Below are 18,145 nucleotides of genomic sequence, written 5' to 3' on the forward strand. Positions count from 1 at the left end.
TTTCCATCACTAACTCTCCTTTCCCAAGACACGCTCACAGATCCTTGTCCCTCAGACAAGGCCAAACCCTTTCCAGAGATCCCTGAGGAGTGTAGGGAGAACTTGCCATCACCTGCACTGTCCCAGGCAGGTGAGGGAGATGAGGGGGAGCACTGCCATGATCACCTTCATCTCACTGCCTGAGGAGGGTTTGGGATGAGGGGTGAGGACAGACACCCTGGGACCCAGTGCCTCCTTCCAGCCAAAAGCCAGGCTGGAGGAAGAGCGGGATGAAGGAGGACGTGTCCTGTCATGGAGCAGGGAGAACAAGCCAAGGCAGGCGTGGAGCAGAACGTCCTCGGGTGCCTCCTCCAGCCCAGCAGGAAGGGAGAGCAGAAGCGGTGCAAGCCCTGATGCTGTGGGAGATGAAGGAGCACCTTAAAGCCACGACAATGCCGGGAGCTGGCCCAGCTGGCCCAGCTGCCCAGCCACGCTGCCCAGCACAAACACTGGCCCAGCTCCTGCTGAAACTGGCCCCGAGCTAAAGAACAGTGGGAGGCCAAGCTCTTTGCTTGCCTTTGCTTTGATCAACCATGAGAGAGTTAGTATCAAACCAGGATGGGACTGTGAATGAATATTCCCTGGCAGAGGAGCGGGATTGTTCCAGGCCATTGTCTCCCGGCCCCAGATGCCTCCTCAGCGTGCACTGGGGGAGGATCTGAAGCCACAGCTCTGATGTGATCCCCAGTGAGATCTCTTTCTCCTCCTGTGGCTGGGGCCTCATTTGGCATCTCCACAAGCAGTGGGTGCAGCTGGAGCAGCTGAGGCAGGGCAGGAGCTCCTGTGGATTTGCCTGTGCCCGCAGAGCAGCGTTCCCACAGTGCTGCTCCTGTCACTTAGGTGCTCCCTGATAAGGATGAACCTGGGGCTGCTCAGCCCCAGCACATCCCACTTCAGTGGGGCTCTCCCTGAGCCCCTCGGGGTCCTGTCCCTCGTGGGCACCACGCTTGGCAAGGGGCAGTGAGAGCATCACCCACCCAAACCCCTCAAAAGGGGGGACGTCACAGACGGGGCTGGAGCCTTTCCAGCACCTCTTGGTGCAGCTCTCAAGCTCCAGTTATTCCCCATGACTCCAGGGTCTAAGAGGATTTTTTGAGGCCTTTTCTTGCAGTCTGCAGCTCGTTTTACTCACACCCCTGTCACTCCTGGGTGCACACACGGCACACGGGGTGTCACACCCGAAGGACGAGCCAGTGGCTGTGCAGCAAAGTGTGACCATTGAGCCAGAGCTCAGAGGAAGAAAATGGGTTTTGAAGCCATCGAAGAGGTGGGTATAACAGATCCTGCCCAAGCAGGGCTCTGTGCTGACCCCGTTTCGTCCTCTGTGCAGCTCAAAAGCAAGTGCAGCAGGCACAGGGTGGGGTCAAGCTTGCAAGGAGATAGAGCCAAGGGGTCCCCTAGTCCTCCCCTCCCTGCTCCATCTGCCACTCCATTCATCCACAGAGCAGAAGAAATCAAGCAAATCTCTTGCTATAAACCAGATTTGCCTTTGTAAGCTTTGAAATAAACCCAAGGATTAAAGTCTAAGGACTTTTTTTTTTTTTTCCTCCTTAAGTCAGCAACACACATGAAAGAGCCCGTGGGGGCCTGTGAAACCCAGAGCCCAGCACGCTGCAGGGGGTTAGTTATCCTGCAGCCAGAGGCCCCTGGATGAGGCTGGATAAACAGCCAGCCCCAGCCTGTCCACGCACAGCCCCAGTGCTTCAAACACACCTGTGCTGTGAGCCAGCCACGCTCCCAGCGCATGGGCACAGCCACCGTCAGCACAAACCCAGGGAGCAGGGGAGCCATCCCAGTGGGAGACATCCTTGTGCAAATACAGCAGGAAAAGCCACGGCGAAAAACCAGGGAAACAGGGAGAAGGGCTTGTTTCTCCCATCCAGAAGGAATACTTGGATGGTATCACCCAGCCCTGAGTCACTGGACAGTAGCTGTAGCAAAAGGTCTTCTGTCCTCCAGCCTGCCAAGAATAGCTCTAATAGCCAGGGCTATTTATTTGCCATTAGGGGTAACCGTGCTCATTAAGTGCTGCTGATGAGCCACCCTGGGCCGGCAGGTTCCCCTGGTCCCCCCTGCTCTGCCAGGGATGGAGTAAGTGGTGGCACCATTCTCCAAATTCAGATCTTCCATTTATCCTTAGTCACCACCTTTCCAGAGGCTCCCAGTGCCCAGCTCAGGGCCTTTGTCTGGGGTGTGTTCATATGGTGGGACGCAGGCCCTGGGCTCCCAAATCTGATTGTCTCTGCTAAGCCCTTCCAATAGGAGATTTCCTGTGGAGCTCAAGGACCTCTAAGCGGGTTATGTGCCCATAATTTCTGGCCCTGTTACAAGACTGCAGTTCTTAAAGACAGGGCATGAGGCTTAATGCACGCTTTCAAACTGCTTTGAGGAGTTACAGAGCAAACAAACAATTAGAAAATAAAATTCATTTTAAAAAGAGAAGTTGGAGCTGAGTTTAATGCTGTTCTGGCTGGATTAGTTTCCGCCCTGTGTTTAGCTGGAAATGGCTGAGAGCATTTAGATTTCAACTCAAGAAAAACCAACTCAAACCCAATAAACTTCTCCCCAGCGATTGGCCAGGCTGGGTCTGTAACTGGTTTGACAGGAATCAGGAGTTTGGATAGGCTTTCAAATTCTCTGGGCCTGTTTATCCAAATGAGGCTCCAAACCAGTCGAGCTGGAAACTTTACAATAAACGGGGAACATTTGGCTTTCAATCAAGGGTTAAAACTCGGCAGGGACAGCCCAGGCTGCTCACGGGGACTGAGGCTTTGCAAGTCAGCAACTCGTGGTGTTTTATGTTCACCCAAAAGGCAGCAGTTCCCACGCTGCACTCGGGCTCGTTATGCTTTTTTGGGGGTGACGACACCCTTAATTCTGCTGGGCTCAAGTTTATAGGGCATGAGACACAAACCCCAGTTTCAGGTTGTCCTCGAATACCGTCAGAGCTGTCACACGGCCACAGTGGGAGTCTGCACCCCCTGTTACCAGCAGGAAAATAGTTCCACAGGATCAAGAATTAACATTCAAACCCTGCTCATTAGACGTGTCCCACAGATCGCTAAACGAGCTGTCACTGCCCCCAGCCTTTGGGGAGGGTTTGGAGGTTATCTATGGAGACCTGAGGAGCCAAGGGTTGGCTTTCTTTAGGTTAACAGAGGGGAAAAAAGTCCCTGGGAACAGTCCAGAACTGTAAAAATAATAGATGTATTGGGCCGGCTCAAATCTCATTACGTGGCTGTGCCGGAGGAGGCACAGACAACTGTGCCGGCAGTGCCAGCAGCCACCTGGTTGCTAACACCAGTTAAGCACAATCACTGGGAATTTAAGGGGAAAAAAGCCCAGGGGTAAGCTGGGCTAATATGTTTAATCACAGCTGTAATTGGTAACCCGGGTCTGACCCCAGAAACAGGCCTAGCAGGCAGGGTAAACAATAAAGCAAGACTCTAAAGCCCAGCCTACACTTAGAGCTAATATGTCCTTTCAAAACACAAAGTTGTGAAATAAGGTCTGTGACTGAACCGTGTGAAATGCGACTGGGGGGGAGAGGGAGGACAGGGACAGAAAACAAACCCCTGTGAACCTGCGAGCTGCTCCCTCAGCCCATGTTCTCCAGCACGTCTCCCCTCCCGGCAGTCCAGACCAAGGTCAGGCAGACCAGGCTCCTCAGAGCTTATCTCCCCCCTGGCTCCACGGCACTGGGCTCTGCTCAGCACCCCCACACCTATTTTGGTGCCTGGATGTCTTTTGTCAGCCGGACCCTTTGTTCGCCCGTAACCAGACCCCGCATCGGCTCCTGGGACCTTGGGATGTGCGGGCAGGACATGTCAGGACACATTTTGGGCATGTCCAGGCAGTTCCATCTGTCCTTCCAAGGAGCTCTAAATATTCCCCTCTGCTCCTGTGTGGATGGGAGCTGGATTTCCCCACAGCATTTGCACACAGTGGCTTTTGCAGCCCAAGCCCAGGGGCACAGCGAGGGACCACGGCGTTCCTCGGAGCCCTCTTTCGCAGAACACCCTCCCTCTGATCCACTTTCCTCGCTGCCTGCCTTGTTCCCTCATGGAAAACAACCTATCTGACCCTGTCATATCTGTCCAGAAGTATTTTGGGAAGCAAACATTGCTGTACCCAAGGGACTAACAGCAGAAAGCGTTGCTTTTCTTCACACTCCTTAGGACTTTGGACCTAGTTTTCCACCGGTGCTGAGCTCCAGCTGCCACAGAAGGGTTTCTCCTTGGTCTTAGCAGCTTCCTGCTGAACCATGTCGATGGTTCAAGAAGACATTTGTTCAGAGCTCAATATTATGGAGCGGAGATGAAGCCTCAGACTTTGGCTCCCCATGAAGCCGCCTCGGTGGGGAAGGTGTGGAGGTGACCTCACGCTGATTTCAGAGGTGGTTTCCTGTTCTTTGCATCTGGTTATTGTTTTTTTTCCACATCCTCTCTGCAGGATGTGACCGCCTCCACCCACCTCTGTCCTTGTAAGGGGGTAGAAGGGGGGACCCTGGCACAGGGCCAGGGGACCCAGGGCACGGTGAGGATGGAGCTGTTTGCTCAGTCAGGGCCAGGGAAAGTTGTCAGCTGTAAAGCCTGGCTCAGGCTTGTTGGTTTCTGAGATAAAACGAGTCCAGAGCCCTGGTTCTCTCTGGGAAACAAGGAGCAGAGGGGCTCTGGGATAAGGAGCTGCAATGAGATGTGCCCTGGACACCCCCTGGTCCTGCTCCACCCCTCTGCCCTTCAGCAGCCCTTGGCAATAACATCTTCCCCCAGTGCTGCCTCCAGCCCAGGGTAAACAGCACGTGTGAGGCACAGATGGGCCGCAGAGGCCAATTGCCCCTCGGTAATTGTCCCTTATCGCAGCACCCTGGGGTGTGGCCGCCTAGCCAGGCCCTGCTCTTTCCCCTCTGGAAACTCCCAGAATAAATCCTGACTCCAGTCAAAACACCATTGTCCTCCCCACACCTGGGAACAGGTAAACCCACCACTAACTGGTGGCAAGCCCATGGATAACTCGGGACATGGGCGCCAAATCCTCCTCGGCACCGCAAAGCCACCCACGGACAACCATCCTCGGGGAGTTTTAGGGTCTGGCGTGGGAGAGGCACAGCCAGCACAGCCAAAAAACTGAGCCTGAGAGGTGCCATGTCTTGTTCCAGGCCAGAGAGGCCGTGTCTTGTTCCAAGCCACAAAGCCAGGCAGGACACAGGGAGCTGTGCCGGTGCTGCTGCCCGCTGGGATAGTGGGATAAGGGGCCAGCATTCCTCCCCTTTCCCAGCGTTTTTGGGGCAAACCTTCCCCCTTGGGTCTCTCTCACACCTTTCCTTCTAAGGGAGGCTGAAGGGAGGGATATATTTAGGGATTTCACACTTCACTGACGCGCAGCCGTGCTACGAAAAAGGGATTTTTTTTCTTTTCTTAGAAACAAGAAGTTAAAAAAAAAAAAAAAACCCCGAACCCAAAAACAACAAACCCCTCTGGCTGAAACCACAAGACAGGATTTTTTAGGTGGTGAGAATGTGACTCGGCTGCCAAACTCCAGCTCAGCCAGGCTGTGACGAGCTGCCAAGGCAGCACATTGCCGAAATCTGCGTTTATTGCTTATAAAGCATTAACCCAGGGGAACGTTGGTGCAGCTCCATGGCAACCCCAATCACCGGCACAAAAACAAGGGCAGGAGCACCAAAGGCTCTGTGGCTGGAGCAGCTGGTAAGTGAATTTACTGACCCTGTTCAGAGCCGCCCCGAGTCTCTGCTGGGCTTGAATGTGTTCTCTGAAAGGCTGTGAAAAGCGGGTTATTTACCCCCATTTCGGAGGGGAAGAGCAGGAGATGGTCACAGATTAAAGGGATTTCCATTGTGGCACCACAGACCTGAGCTGCCACCACGGAGTCCTGTGCTTGAGGGTTTTGTATGACACAATGTCAAACAGAAAATGGGATCTTTCTGGGAAGTTCTGTGCTTTCCCACCAGGCTGAAGGGATCCAGTCAGTCCCAGCAGACTTGAAAGACTCAGTGTAGCAGGTGCTGCTTAGCAGAAGAGAGGAGAAGTAGGTTTAGGACTTGAGCTTTGGGCCTGCTCTAGTTCATGGCACGGTGACCCGGTCAGGGCTGGCTCCAGATCTCATTCCCTTCACAGACTGTGGATCTGGCCAGATGGATCCGGCTTCCCCTCCTCTCCCTCCCCACCAGCCCACTTCTTAGTCCCCAGCTCAGCTGCACAGTGTGGATTATGCCAGGAATAATCTACAGCTAAAGCTCTGCCCAATCCACCCCTCTCCCTGTGCCCAGGCTGCAAATCCATGGTGGACTTGTGTGCTCCAGCCAGGGAGAGCTGCAGCGTGCCCAGGCCCCGGCGTGGGAGAGCAGGGACAGTGGGAGAAGGTCCTTGGGGTTCTTCTCAGGCTACACCCACAAATATGAAAGAGGCCATCGCTTCCCAGGGCCCAGCAAAGCTCCCAGTCCCTGCAAACAGCAATTAGGGCACAAAGAGGCCCAGATAAAGCGGGGCAACACCCTGCCAGAGCTTAGATCTGGGTGGTGCCTTTTCCCAAGCTGATCCCAGCTTGGAGAGATGATACCTCCTGGGTAGCAGGTGGACTCTTGCAGGACCGCTCTAGGCTGTTCCCAAGGGTTCCTCGCCCTCCCCGGCAGAGGTGGCTAATTGGTTTTTGGTGGGGTGCTGCACCTGGGCAGGGGGAGGCAGGGGCAGGGTGTACCACAGGGACCCACCCTGCAGGGCTTTGCAAAGCTCCTCGCCATCCACGATTTCACCCACGAGCGGCGTGTTCTCCCCCACCACAGCCCAGCTGCTCCACGGGGAGCACCGAGGGCCGGCTGAGCTCCAGAGCACGGGCAGGCTCGGGATCAGCCCTCACACGTTCCTGTCTGTCTGGCAGCCTCCAAGGAGGAAGCAGATGTGGTTTTCTCCACCCTGCAGAGTCCCACAGAACGTTCTGCGACTCAAGAAAGTCCGGGGGGCCAGAGCCGAGCTGGGATGTGGACTCAGAGCTGGGATGTGGGCTCGGAGCTGGAGCTGGGGGTGTGCAGCAGGGAGGGAGGTGGCAGCTGCTAAAGCAGGGGTCATTTACTCCAAACCCCGGGTTTGGGTTGCACACAGGGTTCGGCTGGGTTTGGACCCCAAGTTTCAGGTCTGTTGCTCACAGGAGCAGCACATGAGCTCCCTCTTCATATTTTGGTGTTTCAGCAACAGGCAAGGCCTTGGCAGAGGCTCTGGGGGCATTTTTCCACTCAGGAAATTAAGAGAGTCATGATTTTATCTGCGTACAGCCGAGGGGAGGAGGTGGGAGCTGGATTCCTGAGCCATTTTCAGGTCAGATCTTGGTGCCTGTCCAAGGTTTTCATCTGTTGCTCAATTTCTGCTCAGGACTCTGGGCTCATTTTACAAAAGCCCAAGAGTGGAAGCAGGTTGGGAACGAACCAGGAACACTTAAACCTGCTTGAGCTGAACATAACCTCAATATCCTGGCAACAGCGTCCAGGAGGCTGCCCTGAGGTGTGCCAGGGGTGTGATGGCCCCAAGGACACTGCAAGGGCAGAGGTGACCCTGAGGGACCAGCCACTGTCCCAGGCTGCTCCATCCACTGCTGCTGAGCAGCGTTCCCAAAAAATCCTCGGAGTGGTTGTCCTGCACCACTATCTCACACCATAATTAGTGCTTTGGGGAGCCAAAGCACTCCAGCCCTGCCCCTCCCCACCCACCAGTAGTGGCAGGGACAGTCCCACTCCCACCCCAGACAACTATGTCCCTGTCTCCACAGGGAGGTCAGCGGAGCCGTCTGGGATCTCTCGGCACCTCTGGAATTTGAGCAGGCACCAAGACACAGACACAGGGTGGCTCAGCTGTGCCAAGAACAACTGGAAATCCAGCACATGGACACTGTTGCCCACGAGAAAAAGGCTGTGCAAAGGAAAAGAGAAGGCTCTGGATGGAGAGGGGGGTGAGCTGTGTCAGGAGGGGAGGAGCTCTCCGGCTGCACAAGAAACAACATCCTCACTGACACAGCTCCCTGTTGGGCACAGCAGCCCCAGGGAAGGCCTGTCGTCACAGCAGGACTCTCCAGAGGCTTTGGCAGCAGGGATTTGCAGCCACATTCCTTAGAAAACAAAAGGGTTGGAAAAACAGTGAGGACAATAACTCACTTTTCCCTTCCCGTGCTGAGCCTCGGCTGAGGCCACGCAGAGGGAATTGCACACAGGGCTCTGGAGAAACCTTCCTGACAGCTGGGGAAGCACAATTGGGTCTGTTGACAGAGGCAGGGCACGGGGACAGAGGTGCCAGGCAGGGACTGAGCCCCTTTGTACCTCCAGTACAGGGCTGGGGGGACATCCATCGAGGTTCTCCACTCTGTTCAGCCTCCTGGAGGATCAAAAGCAAACTATCCATCCCAAGGTGTGCAGCCAGCTGAAATCCCTCCTGTCCCCATCCCGTTCCTCCCAGCTGGCTGGAACACTCTCCATAAGGCTGATCCTGCTGTGCCACCTGCCTGCTCCAAGCTCACCATTCCTCAGTTTCCTGAGGCACAGGGAGGTTCACTTCCCATTCTGGAAGCACCTGGAGACTTGTGAGCCTGGGAAGGTGCATTTCCAAGGAGGGGAAGGAGCTGGGAATGTTGATGTGAGGCAGCTCCTGCCAGAAAGAGGATGGATGCTGGGAAGGTCTCCCCGCAGCAAACATTGCTCAAGAGGGGAAGGGAGGGGAAAATCTCCTTCCAACTTCCCTGGAGCAACAGCCGTAGGAAAACACACAGGACTGTTTTCTTCTGATCCCAGAGGGGCCTTTCTCAGCCTAGATCATGGACACTCGGGATGGAAATGGCCCAGTGGAGCAGGGAGCTGTTCCCATGTGCCCCATTAGTCGTGGCTGACAGGGCTCCTGGGATCTGCACTCCCTCCTGTGCCTGCAGCTCTCCCCGAGATAACCAGTTCAGATTGGCCTCCTGTACATGCCCTTGAAATCTGCGGAGGCTGGAAGAGTAAACAGACCTTAAAAGGGTCTCAAATTCCAGCCTTCCACTCCCTCTCCTCAGGAGTGCTCCTGAGGGGAGCAGCTCTCCCAGAGACCAGGCAACCGGAGGCCTCTTGATCACACAAAGAGCTAAGAATAACTGCCACCCCTCAGCCTGCCTGCTCCAGAGCCCAGGAGGGCCTTTCCTTGGCATCTGTCCACACTTGTCAGCCGTAAATGGCTGTTTTCCCTCTTTCTAGCAAGGCCACATTGTGCTCCCACTGTTGTGCTCCCCCATTAGAAATTCCAGCCTGGAGCTGCCGGCGCTTGAGATCTCGGCACAAGTCTCCTCATGTCTGAAGCTTTCCTTGCCCTCCTGCAAGGGGTGAGACTTTAATTAAAGAAAGGTTATTGCTGAGCAGAAAACTGCAAACAGGAACTGGCTCTGCAGACCCACGCTCAGGTTCTGAAACACAGGAGTCAGCTGGAGGAAGCGGAGAATGAAGAATAAAAACAAATTTCCCTTCGGGATGTTGGTGCGTGTTTTGGGGTGGGGAGAGGGTAGAAGACCCGCTTGGAATTTAAACATTTTAGAAGCTAATAAAATCATGAAACTCCCCAATTTTCCTGGAGTTCCCAGTGTGGACACCAGCACAGCAGAACACCCGGGTGGTGCTGTAGCAGGTGTTGTAGCACCATGGGGGATGCTCAGCCTTTCCTCACCCCCTGCTGTACCCCAGGGCTGGGTCACTCTGACACCCCCTGCTCCAAGCACAGCCAGAAAGGCTCTTCCTGGGGGCACTGATGCAATAATTCCCAACCTACCACTTGCTGCAGCCTCGGGATCTTATGCTGCCCTTCCCAGTGCTCGGGTGACTCTGGATCAGGTGCTGACGTTCTGTTTTAGCCAGAGCTGGGCTCGTGTTTCTCTGGGCGAGGACGGGGGGACTCCAGATTTGGAGCTGGGATGCAGATGAGGATATGACCAGCCCCAGGCTGTGAGCACAGGTCAGTCTTCAGGCAGGGGAGGGACAGAGATGGCTTTGAGGAACCTGGAAAAGGGTGGAAGAAAGCAGAGAGCTCAAAAGAGCAGGATCTGAAGGAGGAACCTGCAAGAGAACCGACAGATCCTTCCACTGCAAACCAAACACTTCGAGGAAGTTTTGTCACGACAGGACCATTTTGTTTGGGAAGGTTTCTCAGAACTTGGCTGGAATTTCTGCCCAAACAGCAAGGGAGGAAGGCAGCAAGAGAGCCTCTGCCTAGAGCCACCCATGGTGTCCTGTGGGGTGACAGCTCTCCATGTCAATCCCTCCTTCTGGTGTGTCCCACCTGGACCTGGATCACTCCCACCCAGAGTCTCAGGTTGCATCTCCTACAGAACTGAAACAAGACATAAAACTCCTCTTCCTTTTATATATATATACATATAATTTTTTTTTTTCTCAAGAAGGAAGGGGAAAAAAAAGAGTTCTTCTCCAGCCAGCTTTTTCCCAGCAGGAGCAGAACAACAATGTCCACTTCAAAGGTGTCACCTGAGACACACCTAAGCTGTGTGTCTAATGCAGCCTTTAGAGGCATCTGAGTGCTTCAGAGACATGTAAGCAGGTAAATCATCTGAAGGGCCACCTTGGACTCTATAAATGCCCCTGGGTATGCTAAAAATTGGCCACAATTACTCTGTGGGGTGCTTACCTTACATAATTGTCTTAATTACACGGGGCTGCCTAATGACACTTCGTGCAGCTTTAGCTATGCAAAGAAAGGCATCACACGTGGGACAGAAGAGGTTCTGACCACACCACGACCAACGTGAGAAAAGCAGCAGCCTTCCCCACGGACCCAGTGTGCCTCCTGCTCTCTGACCCTGCTCAGCAGGTTCCCAGATAAGATGAAAGCCCTGGGTGTGATCCCCACTTATGGCAACACACTCCTGGATGTGGGGAGGCCCCGGGGTTTGGGATCCAGGGACCTTCCAGCCCAGCAGCATCTCCCGCTGTGGCAGCACCGTGACTGCCCTTCAGCTGGGGCTGGTTCTGCCAGGGTGGGATCTGTTCCCAGGTGACTCCCTCCTCCTCCTCCTCCCAGCCCTGTAACCGTGGCAGCCTGGTTTGTTTTTTTTTTTTTTCCCCCCCTCTTCTTTCTTTATTTTTGAGCGATGCCACGTAGGCACAGAGCAGAGCGTGTGTCTTATCTCACAGCCGCCCACATGAAAGGAGGAACTTTGCAGCCACGTCAGAGCTGCAGGGGAGGCAGGGAGAGCACAGCCCTGCCAGGCAGGTAGGACATGTGTGCCGGGGAAAGGTGCTTTGCCAGGGATTTTGCGTCTGGCTTGGGGTTTTCCCAGGAGCTGGGGAGCAGTCAGGTGGGGATTTGACTTCAGCCTGTCTTAAAGACTTGTTGCAAACTGTTCAGATTTCCAAATACCTGAGCATGTGTGTAACCTGCTCTGAATAGCACACCACTGTCAGCGTGCTCTTGATTTGATCCCCCCTCCACCCCTTTTCTTTTTTTAATCCCCCTTTTCCAGGCATTTCAAAGGCCCAGACTGCAGCTGGGGTATGAAATGGTTCTGCTTTGCTACTCCAGCTCTTTTTGTCCACACACACAGCCTGCTGGATCCCCCAAAAGTGCCCCAGTTTTAGTCTCTGCCTCGGGACATGAAACTCCCAAGTTTTGTGGGAGGCAAACGACCCTTTCCACTTCCAAAAGCGACACAGTTGCGTTAGAGAGGTTGGGACGGGGGAGCGCCCTTGGAGAAGCAAATCCAAATATAACTCTGGAAGAGCATTCCACTCAAATTAATTATTAGCAGTGAAACAACGTTTTTAAAAGAGAAAGGAAAATATTGTGCTGAGCTGAGGGGAAAAAAAAAAAAAAAAGAAAGAAAAAAAAGGAGTGAGGTCTGCCAGTCCTGGAGTGTGTTTATCCTGGGGATTGTTTAAGCTCTTAGTGCTGAGTTACTGACAGAGCCCAGCTGTTCCCAAATCTCAGCCCTCCCCTGAGCTCTCCAGTGGACTTTGCTCTCGTCTGCACCCAAAAAAGGGCCGCGTTTCCCTTCCCGGCCCTGCCTGACGTGGCTGTTCCCCGCACGTCAGCAGGCCCAGCTCCTCAGCAGGAAGCTGGCGAGAGCTTCTGCAAAACAAGTGACGTAGGAGCAGCCACAGAGCACAGCAAAAGCCTCCCACGAGGGCAGGGGGAGCGGGGCTGGGGAGCAGAGCCACTTCCAAAGATGGATATCCCTCCGTGAGCCAGGCGCTGGAGCCCCAGGGGCTCCGGGGTGCTGCTGGGGGGGGGGAGCACAGGCTGCTCTTACAGTTTTTATGGAGAGGGGCCTGGGAACAAAGGGCTCTCCGGTGAGAATCACCTTCAGGGTGCCAGGATGCCTGGAAGAGGGAATGCATCCAGCCTGGGAGGGAGGGAGGGAGGGAAGGGAGGCACGGAGGGCAGCTCTGAGCAGGGCATCCAAATCCAGGGCACCTTTCCTGAGAGATAATGGGGATTGTGGGGGTGAGATGGATGGGGAAAGCAGGTCATGTTCCATGCCCCAGCTGCGGATGGGACAAGGGGGTGTTCACTTCCCTGTGGGCAGAATAAGGGGTCAGCAAACTAAAGTGGGGCCCCTTCACACCCCCATTCCCGGGTCTGCCCCATGAGGAGGAATTACGGCTGTTACAAGAAATTATAACACAAACACTTTTACTTCCGCTTCCCTCTCTCCCCCCGAGCCCTGGCAGCCTCTCAGGGCTCTCTCAGCCCCAGGCCAGCCCCAGGAGAGTCCCTACAGTGACAGCCAGGAATACAGGATTAAACCCAGGGCGATGCCCCCCCTGCATCTTCCCCAGTCCCACATCAGCCCGGCCAGGCCCAAACTGGGTTCACACGCTGGCTCCCGGTGTTCCCTCCCTGCAGCACAGCCCTGAGCCAGCTGTAATGGGTAGTTCCTTTGATGAATTTCACTTTTGTTGCTTTCAAGTTCACCGCAGTTCTCAGCCTGAACAGGTTTTCTCCCATGTCTGCAAGATTCAGAATTATTTGCTGAATCTGCTCGGAGTGACACAAAATCACACACCAGTTTGGGATGGAAGGCACCTGAAAGATCATCAGCTTGTTCCAACCCCCTGTCCCAGGACAAAAACCTCCTAGATCCAGGAGCTCTTGGAAGGGAAGGCTCTGCCAAAGGTGCTGCTGTACCTTCCCCAGCTCCATTCCCATCTCTGGATGTGCTCCAGCACCTCAGTGTCTTTCTTGTAGCGAGGGGCCCAGAGCTGGACACAGGATCCAAAGTGTGGAATTTTGTGGTCCCATAAACTCTACACCCTTGAAAGCCATGACCTGCCAACCCTCTCCCTGGATCTTGAGATAAACTCAAATATTCTCCATTTTTGGGTTCATTCCTGAGGCTCCTTTCTTTCCTGACCTGAGGGAATGGGAGATACTGGCAAAGGATCTTGTTCCCTTGCTGCCCCAGAAACCTTGAATGGGAAAAAGGGCGGAGGCAGCCAGGGAGATAAAACCCCATCCAGCGAGATTTGGAAACAAAACTGTTCTTTCAAAACAAGGCCAGTGGCTGCTGAAGTGTGGGCACAGAGATAATGTCTCTGCTTGAATTAAGGCCACGTCTCACCCTGTTCAGGAAAGCTGAACTGGGGGGGGTCAGACTGACTTCTGGGCTATTTTAAGCCCTGTAGGCTGAAGGGCACCTGGGGCTGCTGCTTCGGGACCGAATGTTTTATTTAAAGGCTATTTGGTTGCTCGAACTTCCAAGGCCCAAAATGCTATTGAATTATTTTAAAAACCTTTATTCTAACGAAGCAAGGGCGTTTGTGGGTGTAAATGAGAGGAGGAGCTCGTACCCTGGGGAGGGGGTGTGAGGGTCCCCACCCATTTTTAGACCCCTGAATTTTGTTTTCCTGGTTCCCTGGCACGGTGGCCGTTGGAGGCACGGGATCAGCTGCTCCCCCTCCCTGCCTGGGTTGTCTCAGCAACAGTTGCCTCAGTACTCCTGTTGTGTCCTGTAAATGTTTAATGGGAAGCTTATCTCTCTTACCTCCCCAGATGGCTCAGGTTATTGAGCTTGTGAACACGGATTAATTGGAAATGGGCAGATGTTGGCTAACCAGAAAAAGAGCTTAGTAAGTAATTAGATGAGCTGGGATGGCGGTGTGGGGGCAGAGCATCCTCTGAGGGGTTCAGAGGGAAGAGGACAGGGCTGGAAGGAAGTTCCTGTTCCCTGCTCCGAGGTCCTGGTGAGCACCAGACCTCCTGAGCGCTGGGCTGAAGTGCAGGACAGTGTCCCAACATCAGTGTCCAGCCCAGTGGCTGCCACAGTGCAGTGATGGATTAGCCCCCAGTACTCCCAGCTTGTCTCAGCTCCCAATCCAGGGCATCTGGTTCTTTCCTGGCAGATAATGGGGATTGTCGGGGTGAGCTGGATGGGGAAAACAGGTCATGATCCATGACTGAACCTGCCACTTGGCCCCCTGGCTGCAGGGAGTTCAAGATCTGTGTGCTCAGGGCTGATATTTTCCTAAATAATAGATTACATTAGTTCAGGCTGTAATATGCGTTACCAGTCCTAAGTGGATTTTTGAAGATTAAATGCTTTAATAAATCCAATTTTTTAAAAGATCAGACTATGAAAAAAATTTCACGGAGCAAAAAGGTCCATAAAAATAACGAAACATCCAGAGCGGCTGAAGCGAAGCTCCAGTTATCCATGTGGTGTTTCCTTAGCTAAAATAACACCCCTGTGCAGTCCCAGCCATGCACATCCAACCTCTGTGCAGCCCCCTGTGCCCCCCTGCACCCGCCCCTGCTGGGGCACAGACACCCCTGTGCAGGGCAGGGATTTGTGGATCTGCCTCACGTGGGACACAGGAGCCTTCCCAAGGCCTGCTCTCACCTGGAAACAATGCAGGGACTAACACCTGGATGCAGGACTGGGTGGGGGGATCTGCAGCCCATTCCCAGGCAGGCAGAGCACCCTGATCCCCGGAGTTCAGCACCACAGGGAGGTGGAGAACGCGCTGCCTCCACCCCGAGCACCAGGGAACGGCAGGGAGATGCCTGGAGTGCAGAGTCAAGGTCTATTTGGGGAACAGGACGGTCAGAAATCGAGTTTGAGCGTTTCACAACATCAGAGAAGCTCGAGATTTGTTTACAGAGCCTAATTATAGCAGTTTAGTGCCAAGAGAGAAAGAGGAAAGATGAAAGATGTGCTGTGAGGGAAGGATATACAACAGGCGATTGCAGCACTGCATCAGATCCTCATGAAAAAAACTCTTCTAAGTCCCTGTAAAATATCCCCGGGGACAAAAGGTGAACTAACTACACTCTAGAAGTAGAGGGGTGGGAAATGGCTGCAGCATTTCGTAATCGGAGTGAGTCAGAGATGGTATTTCTGGGAATGTGCATGCAGCAGGCAAGAATCTCCCCAGGGAGCAGGGAATGGTTGGTATCTGAAAATCAGCACTTCTTCAGTTCCACTCAATGAGTTGTGGAGGGAAGGGAAATCAAATGCCAGAGGAAGATGGTGTGAAGCAGAGCAGATCCAGCCGTTGGAAGAAGGAGCTGGGACTGGGGGAAAACAGCTTAAAAACAGAGACCTTTCAAGAAATGGCCTGGTGTCATGAGAATCAGAGAGAGGGATGAGTCTCTCCTGGCTGCCCTGAGCAGTGTCTGCGTGGAGCCTCCTGGCCAAGACCTATTGTCTTCAGGAGGAGGGAGTCTGAGGAGCTTTAAGGCTTTCTTGCAATGAATCTGAACAAAACCAGATGCCAGAGATTTGCTGCCCATCCCGTGCTCCTGGATAGAACGTGTTGGTGGTGGAGTCCCCAGCCCTGGACATGTCCAAGGAAAGACTGGAAGTGGCACTCAGTGCTCTGGGCTGGGGGACAAGGTGGGGACCTGGCACAGTGTGGACTCGATGGCCTTGGAGGTCTTTTCCAGCCTAAATGATTCCGTGGTTCTGTGTTCCACGGCAGGTAACGGTGCTGGATCTTCAGCCAGGGCTTCCCACAGGATGGATCTCACAGCAGCTGCAACCTGTGCCCTGCAGCTACACCAAACAATCTGTTTTGGAGGAACAGAGAGAAATTTGGACCAGGCCAGCTCCCTAATCCCTCTGAAAGCCCTCCATGTGGCAGCTGAGCAGATGCCAGCCCTGCTGCTCTTCCAGCCACCTCCCTGCACAGCTCCTGTTACACCATCAGCTCCATCAGCTCCGTGAGCTGCACAGGCAAGGACACGTGTGGGGGTTACATGACTGGGAGGGGGGAGAGAGCCTTTTCCTGACTCCATTTACAGGCACTGGATTGTAGTGACAGCAGCTTCAGCAAGTGCACACAGACCAGGCTGGATGTGGGCCAGGTCTGCACATATTTGGCTGCTGACACTGTGGTTGTATTTCCCTGGTTCTGTCACACTCCTGGACAGGGGACAGTTTATCCAAGAAGGTCAGCAGTGTTAAGCCATTGAGAGCCTGGCAATATCTTGGTTAGATACAGAAGCAGGTGACTTTAACACTTGAGATGGCCAAAAAGGATGGATTTGTCTGCACTGTGCCAAGGCACTGGGGTGCTCTTCTCTAGGGGGTGTGATTCCTGAGCAGATACATAAAATGACTGATGTCTTAATAGGCATCCGGACATGTTGTAATGTTAGGCAAGTTTCTGGACAGATGTGGTCAGTAGTTCCTCTTTCACACTGACCCAGTCATGTCTTGGAGAGAGATTTGGGAGACAACAGCCTGGAGAAACAGGACAGGGGGAATGGCCTTAGGTGAAGAAGGTGGAGCAACCTGGACTAGTGGAAGGTGTCCCTGCCCAGAATGACCTTTAAGGTGCCTTCCAGCCCCAGCCAGTCTGTGATTCTATGATTGTATGTCTCATGAAGGTTTTCCAGCCCTGCAGAAACAAATTGCCTTTATCCTGGTCATTTTTCTCTTGCAAGGACAAAGTGCTCCATTTCTACATGAAAGTGCTAAAAAAATCGCCTTAATCTCAGATCTCTATTTCAGATTAAGCAAGGAGGAACAAGAACTGAGATTTCTGGCCTGCAACTCGCATTTCCTCTAGAAATGTTAGCAGAAGACGCCTAGAAAATTGCTCGATCCAAAGGGCTGGGAAGAGCAGGCAACATCGACACCTGCTGTTGGCTGTTTTAATTGCTGCTGTTCCCAGGCACAGCCACCAGGATTGTTGGGAAGCCCAGGGCATGAAAATAGTCAGGATGAGGCGAGTTAAAACAGGGAGGATTGTTGCTTTTGCAGAAAGCTTTATTTAATCATTCTTTTGCTGTGCAATTAGATCAGAGGGGTCTGTTGGCTGGGACAGGACTGGGGTCTTCATGGCCAGTCCCCTGAATTGTTGCTTCCATGCTCAGGAGCTACAAGGACTTGAGGACTGGTCTTGCAGCCTGAAAAGAAAGCAGGGAGCAGTTTGCCTTTGGGAAGGGACTCTGTTTGTCACAGCCCCTCGTGCCTGCCCTCCCTCCATGGCCCAGGGCGCTGCAGGCACAGCCGCTCTGTGGAGCTGCTGGAACCACCCCAAGGCCGTGTCCCTGCCCGGACTCACCGCTGCTCACAGACCAAGGCCCTTCTTCAGGGTGGAGATCAGGGGGTATTTGCCTTCGTGGCAGAAATTGCCGGTGAAGTCATCCAGGTCGATGGTCCAAACCATGGCCCCTCCAAAGTTGTTCTTCTTCAGCCAGTCAACCTGTTTGGGGCCGGCGAGAAATCCCGATCAGCCCCGGGAGCTGCTCCCGCAGGAACCTCCTGCCCCCATCCCAGCACAGCCCCAGGGCCCACCAGACCTTCCCAGCACAGCCCCAGGGCCCACCAGACCTTCCCAGCACAGCCCCAGGGCCCAGCAGACCTTGATGCTGAAGCTCTTCACGTTGTCGTAGCCAATCCACTCGTTGCCCTTGTAGGCATAGGGCACGTCCTCAGGGGCATCCCAAGCCTGGGTGGCTCCGGTGTTCAGGAATGTGCAGATCTAGGAAAGAAGAGCAGAGCGGCCCAAGTCAGCAAGTGACCTGCCAGGAAGGGCACGAGCCATGTTTTCTGGGCTCAGGGCTCTTTGCTGGGAAGGCAGAGGATTGTTTTGCTGCTCTGGCTGTCCGGAGCTGAGGGCCACACG

General features: G+C 54.0%; 1 protein-coding gene and 1 pseudogene across 1 annotated transcript in view; one reads left to right on the forward strand and one right to left on the reverse strand.

Annotated features, from left to right (window-relative positions):
* The first annotated feature begins 13,918 nt into the window (after positions 1 to 13,918).
* Positions 13,919 to 18,145, forward strand: part of LOC114067506 (acidic mammalian chitinase-like) — a 17,964-nt gene continuing 13,737 nt past the window's right edge. Inside the window, exon 1 of the mRNA XM_027903022.1 lies at positions 13,919 to 14,140. The gene's annotated coding sequence lies outside the window, so the exon portion shown is untranslated. The remainder of the gene's footprint in view (positions 14,141 to 18,145) is intronic.
* Positions 17,266 to 18,145, reverse strand: part of LOC114067509 — a 3,433-nt pseudogene continuing 2,553 nt past the window's right edge.

Source organism: Empidonax traillii, unplaced genomic scaffold (assembly GCF_003031625.1).
Source record: "Empidonax traillii isolate 1590-97213 ecotype Southwest subspecies unplaced genomic scaffold, ASM303162v1 scaffold925:size245191, whole genome shotgun sequence".
Lineage (NCBI taxonomy): Eukaryota > Metazoa > Chordata > Aves > Passeriformes > Tyrannidae > Empidonax > Empidonax traillii.